Raw genomic sequence first — 9,050 nt, 5'->3', positions numbered from 1 at the left:
AAACAAACAAAAAAAAAACACAACAAAAAAAAAAAAACCACCAAAAAAACCCCAAACCAAACCAAACAAAAAAAAAAAAAAAACACCCAAAAAAAATTAAAAAAAAAATGGAACACCAAAAAAACCAAGCAGAGATATTTCTTGTGAGTGAGACCATTGCAGTTTTCACGTGGGTTCAGAGATAATACTGCATTGAATGGTTAGTTACTTCTTTCTCTAGCCAGATGACATTGCCTGCTTCTTCTGGAAAGAGCATTCCAGCTGCACACTGCTAAAATTAACTTCGTGGCTGGAAAGCTCAAAGTATTTACACCAGAGGAAAAGGCTGGAGATTGTATCTCTAGTCGTATCTGTTAATGTTCAGGGTGTATTGCTCTCAATGTCAGATTTTCAGGAGCTGTGGAGAGTGTTTTACTTTAAGATCCATGCAGCAGTCCTCAGGAAGATCTACGCAGTGCCTTAATTCATTAAGGGTCTGCTGCATTTTAGATATTTTGGGATGGGCTTTCCTTAGAGCACAAGAACTTGCATCCTTTGGAAGATGCAAGCAACCTTTAGAGAATAGGAAGATTTCCCTCAAAAACATGAGGCTTCACTTTTTACAGTCTGCATTTGCAACATGTCATAAAATCCATGCCAGCCTCTCCTCCTGGTTTTCACTGCCAGCTTGGCTGAACCTTAGTGATGCCCACAAGGAGAGGCTCTGGCAGGGCACATGGCCACCCACAGCAAAAGTTGCCATGTGTGGCTCCTTTGATATGGATGGCAGGTGGACTTTGTGACAGGGGCAGCAACAATCAAATGTCAAGCTGTCAGCTCTGACCAGAAATAAGCTGTCTGGGGACTGGAGGACACAGCTGGTCAGAGAGGTAACCCTGCAGGTTTGGCCTCTCTCAGAACTGTGAGGTACTCTTCCCAGCTCTGTAATGTTTTCTCTCTCATCCTTCCCTAAGTGATCCCAAAGGCTTGTGAGGGAAGGGATCAAAGTAAAATTATTATAAAATGTTGTTTCAACCCATAAAGTCCCTGACCAGGGAAAAATAAGAGCAGCAAATAGAAGTCACAAATATTGGGAGTGGGAAAATATCTTATCTGCTTCAATGGATTTTGAATCAGCCCTTCAAAGCCCATCAGAACTATATTCTGTCCTTACTGCTTTCAACACCATTCTCTGTCCCTGCACCTGAAATGTGACACCAGCAATTCTAATGGATGTCTCTCCATATGCACCTACCTGGTCCTCAAATAAGAGACCACTTGCTATGGCTTAGCTGTGATGGAAGTGGTAACAGATGCTGCAACCAGGTAGAGAAAATAATGGACAAGAAAAGAGAGGGACAAAGTATTTTCCCATGTCTTCAGCTGACAAAATTGTCATTCTTCTACCACCCTGAAATGGAGAGGAAAACTTTTGAAAAAGAGCAGTGCTGGGCTGAAACGAGCAAAAGTTATTATTGATCTTTAAATGAAAATTACTATTTTTCGATTTGGATTTTCTTTGTGTGTTGAAATGGCACAGCTCTTGCTTTACAATATCTATTTTATTGTAGTTTCAAAGCAGGCTAATTTTTCTGGAAAAACCTCATGGGAAAATGCCACTTGTTGTCTACTTTGCAGTGTACCACTTCACCCTGTCTCTTGAACTATGAGGACACATGAGATTATGTCACCAGGCAGAAGTGACCAGCTGCTTGGTTTATTGACTTTCTTTGCCTCATTTGTGCCTCTTATTTTGAATCACTTTTGGGTGTAATGAAAATAATGATCTTAGTAACTGGTGGTTGCTCAGATTCTCCTCAGAGCCCTTGGGTATTAGAGCTGCTTCAAATGTCATTGTGTCTATAGTATGTCAGTAATTGAATATTTGTAGCTTGCCTAATTTTAAGCTTTTCTTGTATCTATCGCTTAAAACACCTCCTCTTCCCCAGGTAGATGGTAAAGTCCTGACTTAATCCATCTTCACTAGGTGTTGGAAGTATGCTGTGTTCCACTGAGTCAGATGGGCAACCACAAAAATTGATCTTTTTCAGATTTGGATCACATTTTAAGAAAGCATTTGTGTTAGTGACCATACAAGAAAACTGCTAATGCTTGCAGCAGTTTCACTACAGCATCACCAGAGGGTGGCAGGACTCTTTGTTGAGGCCACTGCTGCTGACTTGCAGTGCTGAGTTTGTACAGACACCCATCTCACCTCACCCTGCATTTGTTCTCTTGATCCACAAGAAACGTTAGCCTCCTGAAGGACTAAATGATATTTATTCTCCTTATCCTCTTGAAGGAGGGCACAGAAAATTGGGACTGAAATCTGCATCAGAAGAGTTTTTGTTGTCTCTCTTGTATGACAGCATGCCTTGCTGCTCAGTTTTAGTGGAAAGACCAGACTCACTCTTCTCATGCAATTTCAAGAGCAGTTACTGTCCTCTGACCTACCTTCAAAAGCAAATGCACTGAAATAGGACTTTGTCTTCTACACATTTCAGAGCTGTCTTTACGGAAAGCAGTTGTTAGAATGCTAATTTCCAGAATGTAGTTTGCGCAGCTTTCCATAGTTGCTGCTTAGTTGTGAGTACTTGTAGGACCCACAGTTCTTCCTTCTACATACCAGACTTCTTTTCTTTCAGAATTGATGGTCTTGGAGGGTTTGGTAGGACCAAAGTGATTCTTGTCAAGCAAGAAAGAAAGCAACTGAGGAAAAGAGGAAGAGGTGTATGTCCCCCAGGAACTTTCATGCACTTCAAACACTTCCCACTCATTGGCATGAAGATAGAGAACCACAATGTTCATAGGTGCACCAACATGTTGTTATTTTTCAGTTCTGTCTTTGCCCGCTCAGTTTGGGAGTGTCTACACCTCTGCAGAAGAAGGCTAATCTTGGTGGAGACACTCAGCTCACCTAGCAGCTACTACACCAGGCTGTGTGTGGCTTGGGTGGACCAAGTCCTTTCCAGATAACCTTTTCTCTTGGGAGGAAAGAGGGCATTTTCTGCTTCATGTCAAAAAAATGTTATGGGCATTCGTTTACTTTCAGCTACCGATCGTGCACTCATGACTCGAACAGTTTTGGTCAGTTCCCACTAGATGATGCTGTAGCCCCTCCAGGAAAGAGAGGCTATTGCTGGCACAAGGTGGAAGTGCATCCCTAGTTTTAACTACAAGTTTAGCTGAAGCACTCTTTCTACTCATCCATGGACATCCGAACTCTAATCTTCATCTTATGCTAAGAGCATTCTAAGCAAGGTGCTTTGCATAGATGACAAGATGATGTGCCGAGATGACCTCCCACTTACTTAACAGGATATTCACGCCTGGGTGGCAGCAGGCTTCCAGTGTTATCCTGAAGTTCCAGATCTCTTCTGTCTTCCTCCTTTCTTCTGTACGTACGGGATGTTATTTAGGGTATTTTAACAATGGGGTTTAGTGGTCTATTTCCAGAATATATTTGCATCAATCAAGCAGGGCAAATGTCCAAAAATTCTCTCATTTAGCTGGGAGCTGAAACAACTCTTCTGGTAAATCTGCGATGTGGTAGCAATGGGGATCATAATTTTAGGAAAACAAAACCTAAATTATCATCTTTCATGTTGTAGTGGTTGGGGAAAAAATGAGAAGGAGAGAAGCTGTATGCATATTCTCTGTGAGTGACTTTCTTAACGACACTATCACTGAGAGTGACTTTTGCCAAATGCTGTTTACTTTTTGCTGTCAAATCTGTCTGAATTGATTGAAAAGTGAGACTTGTTCCCCTCTGCTTTCTAAGTGACACACAGACTGAGTGTGAGAAACAGCCTGCCAATGGCTCCATCAGGAATCCTGTGTCAGTACAACAGCTGAAAAATAGAAGACACTTTGCCAAGTCTCCATCTTAGCCCATGGTCTCTCCTACTGCTCTTCCATGGGTGCAGTTATATGGCAAGAGCTTGGACAAGGCTTAGCTCTACAAAATTCATGACCATGGAGCTGTTCTTGCACTGCTAGAAAATTCAAAAGAGAAATAAGTTAAGAACCTTGTTTCAGACCAGACTGATCATGTAACCTGTCACACAGGTTACAACTGAGAGAAATTAAGCCAGGATAACAGTAGATATGAATTTAGGAGAGCACATGAAACCATACTAGTGGACTAGAAAAATATGAGGGAGTGGTACATCAGATTTAATTAATTGTGTTCATTTCCAGGACTGCAAAAATTTTACAGGCTTTAATGCAATCTTCACAGAATAGCTGGACTCTAGAAGAAGCAGTACTCAGCCTCTCATCCTGTGAACACATCCTTTTCTACAGTGACCTATTCAGTATGTATTGGTGGTATTTATTCTGACCTTACAAATTAAATAAGAAATTCTTGTTACTTACTGACACTTATTTCACAAAAAATAAATACTCTGAAACACAGGCTGTGACTTTTTTTTCCTCTCTTCTTTTCTCAAGACATTAAGTTAAATGTGTTTGCTTCTAAGATACCTGAGTTGTCATTGGTTTTCCAGGTGCTTCACAAGAAGTTAGATCTATATTTGACCAAGTCACATGGTCAGTGTTGTAGCTTTCAAGGTCTAGTTATAGCTGTGAAGATTTTTTGCTGGCAGTACTTGATGACATACAAATTCTTTCTGAGCTTGACCAAAATACATTACTTTGGTGCTCCATTTCGCGCGGCTGCAAAAAGTGCAGGACTCAAGTGACAGTGAACCATCTTCTTTGAGTGACTCTTTTCTGGATAAGATGTTGACAAATGGGAAGCATAAGTAGTATTTTAAAACCTAAGCATTAGAGGAGAAAATTAGTATGTTAAGTGATCTCAGATGCTTCCACATGAACAGCCAAAGCAGTGCTCAGCACTCTCCCCTATGGGAGACTAGGCAACCACCATCACTTTTTACAGGACAGAGGCCTGTATGAGGATGAATTACAGGAGGCAAAAGCTTTGTGCCAGCCTCTCCCCTCCACCTGATCCCCATTGGGGGCACATTATCATCACTATGCTGTTTCTTCCCTTCCTGCCTAACACCTTTGTTCAAGAGAAAGAAAAAAGGAAACTTCATAAACCAGCACACTAAGTCAGAAACATTGGGGATTAACTCTATCATGGTCTTAGAAATCTAGAGGATTTTGCACAGCCATCATCTGCCTTTGCACTAATGCTAATGCTTTGTCTAAAAAATCCTTGTCAGTTTGACAGAAAGAGCTAATTCTATGCAAAGACACTTTATGATTTAACTGAATGGTGAAAATCTGTTTGTTCTCTGTACCTCAGATTCTCTAAGACAAGTATCATGGCTGTGATCCAGCCAAGCTTTTAGTATGAATCTACACTCTGTATGTGCACCATCTTATCAGATGCAAGCAGTAGCAAAAATAGGAGCCATCATAAGATAAATGCTCACTGGATTGCATATATAAAAAATTGTCTCTTTAAGATGGATGTTGAATATCCTCTTTGCATGTGCTTTTAATTGGTCCTCACTTGAACAGAAAGCCTCTTTAAGAAAATTTTTGTCATTGAGCAAGTGGGGACAAAGGGAAACAGATCAAGAAATTGCCCTGAAGACAAGTAGAATGACAATTTCAAGTTACCGTGAACTTGTAAATGTTTGTACAAACCTTTCATATGTTTGCAGAGTAAGTCGTGTTCTGCATTATTTTTGGAATCTGGGTGGGGTTCCTCCACTGTCAGTTCCAAACCTTTTCTGCTGTCTGTACAGGCCTCTCAGGCTATCCTGTCCCTGGGTGGTATCTCCAGGTCTGTCTGCTGTTCCAAGACTCTGACCTAACAATGGCTATGTCTAAACAACACCCCAGGGAGTGAGCTTTCCCTCCCTGCCTGTCTTCAGGAGGGGTGGGAAACAGACTTTCAGCTCTCAGACATGCACTGTGCTCTGTTCTTCCTGACTATGTCCAGGTTAGCAGCATGCACAAACACACTCAAGAACTCAGCTCCTGTGGTGACAAGCTAGATATGGCTAACAACAGAACATGTCCTGCTGTGCTAGTAAATGGCATATTTCATGATAAACTGTAAGGCTGCTCTATCACATTTTTTGTACTTTGTGGCACCTGAATGAAACAAGACTTTCCATCTTGGCAGTGTTGAACAGCCAGTGCTAAAAGTATTGACCTGCTCACAAGCAGGAAAACATTCCAGTTATGTAAACAGCAGAGAAGTATTTTTTTCTCTGCATTCCTAGAGTAAGCTGGCTTTAGCTGAGTCCATAACTTCTGTGTGTGCAGTTCCCTTTGCTGCCTCCATACACACACAAATTGGTTTTTTTAGAACCACAGCCTGCTAAGTAACCTCTTAAGCAAGGGGTTTCAATGTGTTCTTGTAAAAGCTAGCGAAAGATTTTGAAAAGAAATTGAGTGACCAGCTCTAAAGTGCATTTCCAAAATAAGCAAAAACTGCTATGCTAAATGAAACCAAATGCTGCTCTGAGCAGCAATTGTTTCCAACAACAGTTGCTAATGACAATTAAAGAAAACTTTACAACAGGACAAGTTAAGACCTCAATTTTTTTCCTTCTGTTCTTCTTCTTCTTCTTCTGCTTCTTCCTCTTTTTCTTCTTCTTCTTCTTGAAGTACTGACTACAATAAAGATTAATAGTCATACATAGTTGTCTTCCTTGAATCTATTGAACCTGTTTTAATCTGTTAATGTCACTGTCCTCTTCAAAATTCCTTTCTAGTGATTTTCAATCCAACTTCTGTAGTGTATGTAGTAGAGAAGAGGCCAAAAAAGGAGGGAAAGAACATATTTTTGCTAGTTTAAATTGGCTGCTTCCATTTTAAATTCGTTGCTCCTAACTCTTGAATTATTAGCAGTAGTAATTCTCAATTCTCTACACTTTCACTTTTTATAGTTACATTCTCAATCATCATGTTCCCAGAAGCAAGAGTTATTTCACATATGTGATGGTTTTTCTGTTCTTTTGTTCGCTGTGACTTTGAAATGAGGCAAGAAAACAGGCATATAATGTCACTGATCTGGCTATGTGACCAGTTCATATGGGGCTGGAATGCTTTTTGTTCTATCTTTCTCTCTGCAGCTATAAGAGAATTCTGCATCTCATTTTTTTCCCCCACAATATATGCAGGGTCTTGAAACACATGGAGTGCAAGAATACTGTCACAGCAATGCACAGTGGCTTCTGGTTTTCCTTCATTTGGATTGGACCTCCACCTTGACCACAACAACAGAAGACAGGTAGAAATTATACTTGAAGTAAAAATACAAATCTGAGATTCATCTTCTGCAGGTCAAGCTCATTTCTTCATTCATTTATTCAGGAATGTAGTCAGCAATGTATGTTGCAATCAATCCAATCCTACATTCATCCTACTAAGTTGACTTCACCCTATGAACAAAAATGTTATAAATTTTCTGGTTCATTTCCTTTTCAAATTCAGCATGAAAAAATAACCACTGGAGTGCAATTGTTTCACCTTGTCTTGACTCTTTCTGATGTATTTCAGGCAGAAGACAGAGCAGAACAGACAGATTAACTTCACTTATTTGATAACTAGTATCCACAGAGTCCTCAAAGTAAGGCTTCTCTGGAATGTCAGAGATAACGAAAGCCCCACATAACTAAACAAACAGCTCAGAACAATAAAGTGATCCATGCAATTTCCTGTATTGTCTCTCTGGAGTCCATGGGCTCATGAGGCTCCTAGGTGAGCAGGAAAAAGACAACCAGCTCAGCCAAAAAGAGAGGTACCGCCATAAAACAAACACTCTGCAAGAGCTGTGTCAGCTGCAGTGGGTGTTATTTCACCTTTACAAACTGCAATCAAAATTGAGATTACCAGGGAAAAGAAACAGCTTGGGAAGTTTGAAGAATGTGTGTGTAAGTTCTTGCTCAGAAACCATAATTCTACTTTGATTCTAGCATAAGCATTTATAAGAGTGGAGAATACATTAGGAAAACCTAATTTTCAGGTGCACACCAGAGTTTCATTTCACATAAACATATGGAAATAGGGACCATGTTCTCAAATGTTGGATACTGACCTTTTTCTACTGAATCCAGGGAGAGTTGTGTTGGTGGGTGCATTGTTTTGCAAAATGTAGATTATCTGAGTAGCATGTAGCATTATATACACAACTGTTCACATTAACTATTGAAAAGCTCATGGATTTCTGGAATGAGATGTTTTCTCCCTGTATCTTTTTATCCCTGATGGATTTTTTTTTTTTTATTACTTGGAAATTTTTTAAAAGTTATCTTTATTCCAATTTGAAGATTAAATCAGATGCTTTTTTAAATAAGTAGCAAATGTTGACTTACCACCCTGTTTTTGGCATTTTGGTGTAAGACAATAAAACTGATGTTTAGCTTAAATTGACCTTAAAGGACTCTGTATATCATCCACATAATGCTGTATCTTCACTACAAAAAAGCTTATAAATAAAATCAGAAGAGCAGCATGAAGCAAACAGACCTGCAAGCTCCTCCTTCTATCAACACATACCCTTGTTAAATGTTTGGTAAACTATTATGAATAGTTGTTGGTCCAGTTAAAGGATCCAGCAATGTTTGTATGCAGTAGCTAGCCCTATGAGAGGCACAGTGTTAATTTAGACTAATTCAGTGTGTGCAGCAAGACTAATTCTGTCAGCACTCTTTATTTATTATAATTTCTGCCTCACTCAGAACAAGCAGCTTTGTCCCAACAGCCAAGAAGACAAGATATCTGTGTTATTTCCCAGCCTCTGAGTAACCACTTTTGCAATTCGAATGTCTCCCTACAGCTTTTCAAGTGGTCTTAAATATATGATTAAGGTAGCAGCCAGATATTGCATGTTTCCTGTGGCTCTCTGGAAAAAATGGTGTTCTATTTCTGGTGCTCTAAAATACGAACTTTAAAACATTTGGAAGGCAAAAACAACAGAATTTGCCAGAGGACGGCTGTTTCACAACAGCTCTCAAATTTTCAAAACTTATTTTCAACGAGTGTTAAAGGAAAAAACAAAACTCTTTCAGTGTTTTTAGGAGGCAGAGGCACTACAAAATAGATCTCCCCTGACAAAGAAGTCCGGAGCACACACTTTCCAC

At 39.8% G+C, this 9,050-nt stretch overlaps 2 long non-coding RNA genes across 2 annotated transcripts; one reads left to right on the top strand and one right to left on the bottom strand.

Moving 5' to 3' along the window:
• Positions 1–3,383: 3,383 nt before the first annotated feature.
• Positions 3,384–5,863, bottom strand: LOC135291138 (uncharacterized). The gene is made up of 3 exons (XR_010354006.1): positions 5,602–5,863; positions 4,465–4,760; positions 3,384–3,518 (listed from the first exon to the last, which is right to left on the bottom strand). It is a non-coding gene; the product is annotated as an uncharacterized LOC135291138 (long non-coding RNA).
• LOC135291139 (uncharacterized) lies at positions 5,793–7,595 on the top strand. The gene is made up of 3 exons (XR_010354007.1): positions 5,793–6,015; positions 7,089–7,198; positions 7,468–7,595. It is a non-coding gene; the product is annotated as an uncharacterized LOC135291139 (long non-coding RNA).
• Positions 7,596–9,050: the final 1,455 nt, after the last annotated feature.

The sequence above is a fragment of the Passer domesticus genome, chromosome Z (genome assembly GCF_036417665.1).
Source record: "Passer domesticus isolate bPasDom1 chromosome Z, bPasDom1.hap1, whole genome shotgun sequence".
Lineage (NCBI taxonomy): Eukaryota > Metazoa > Chordata > Aves > Passeriformes > Passeridae > Passer > Passer domesticus.
The sequence above is the reverse complement of the archived record's forward strand: the minus strand, read 5'-3'. Positions and strand labels throughout refer to the sequence as shown.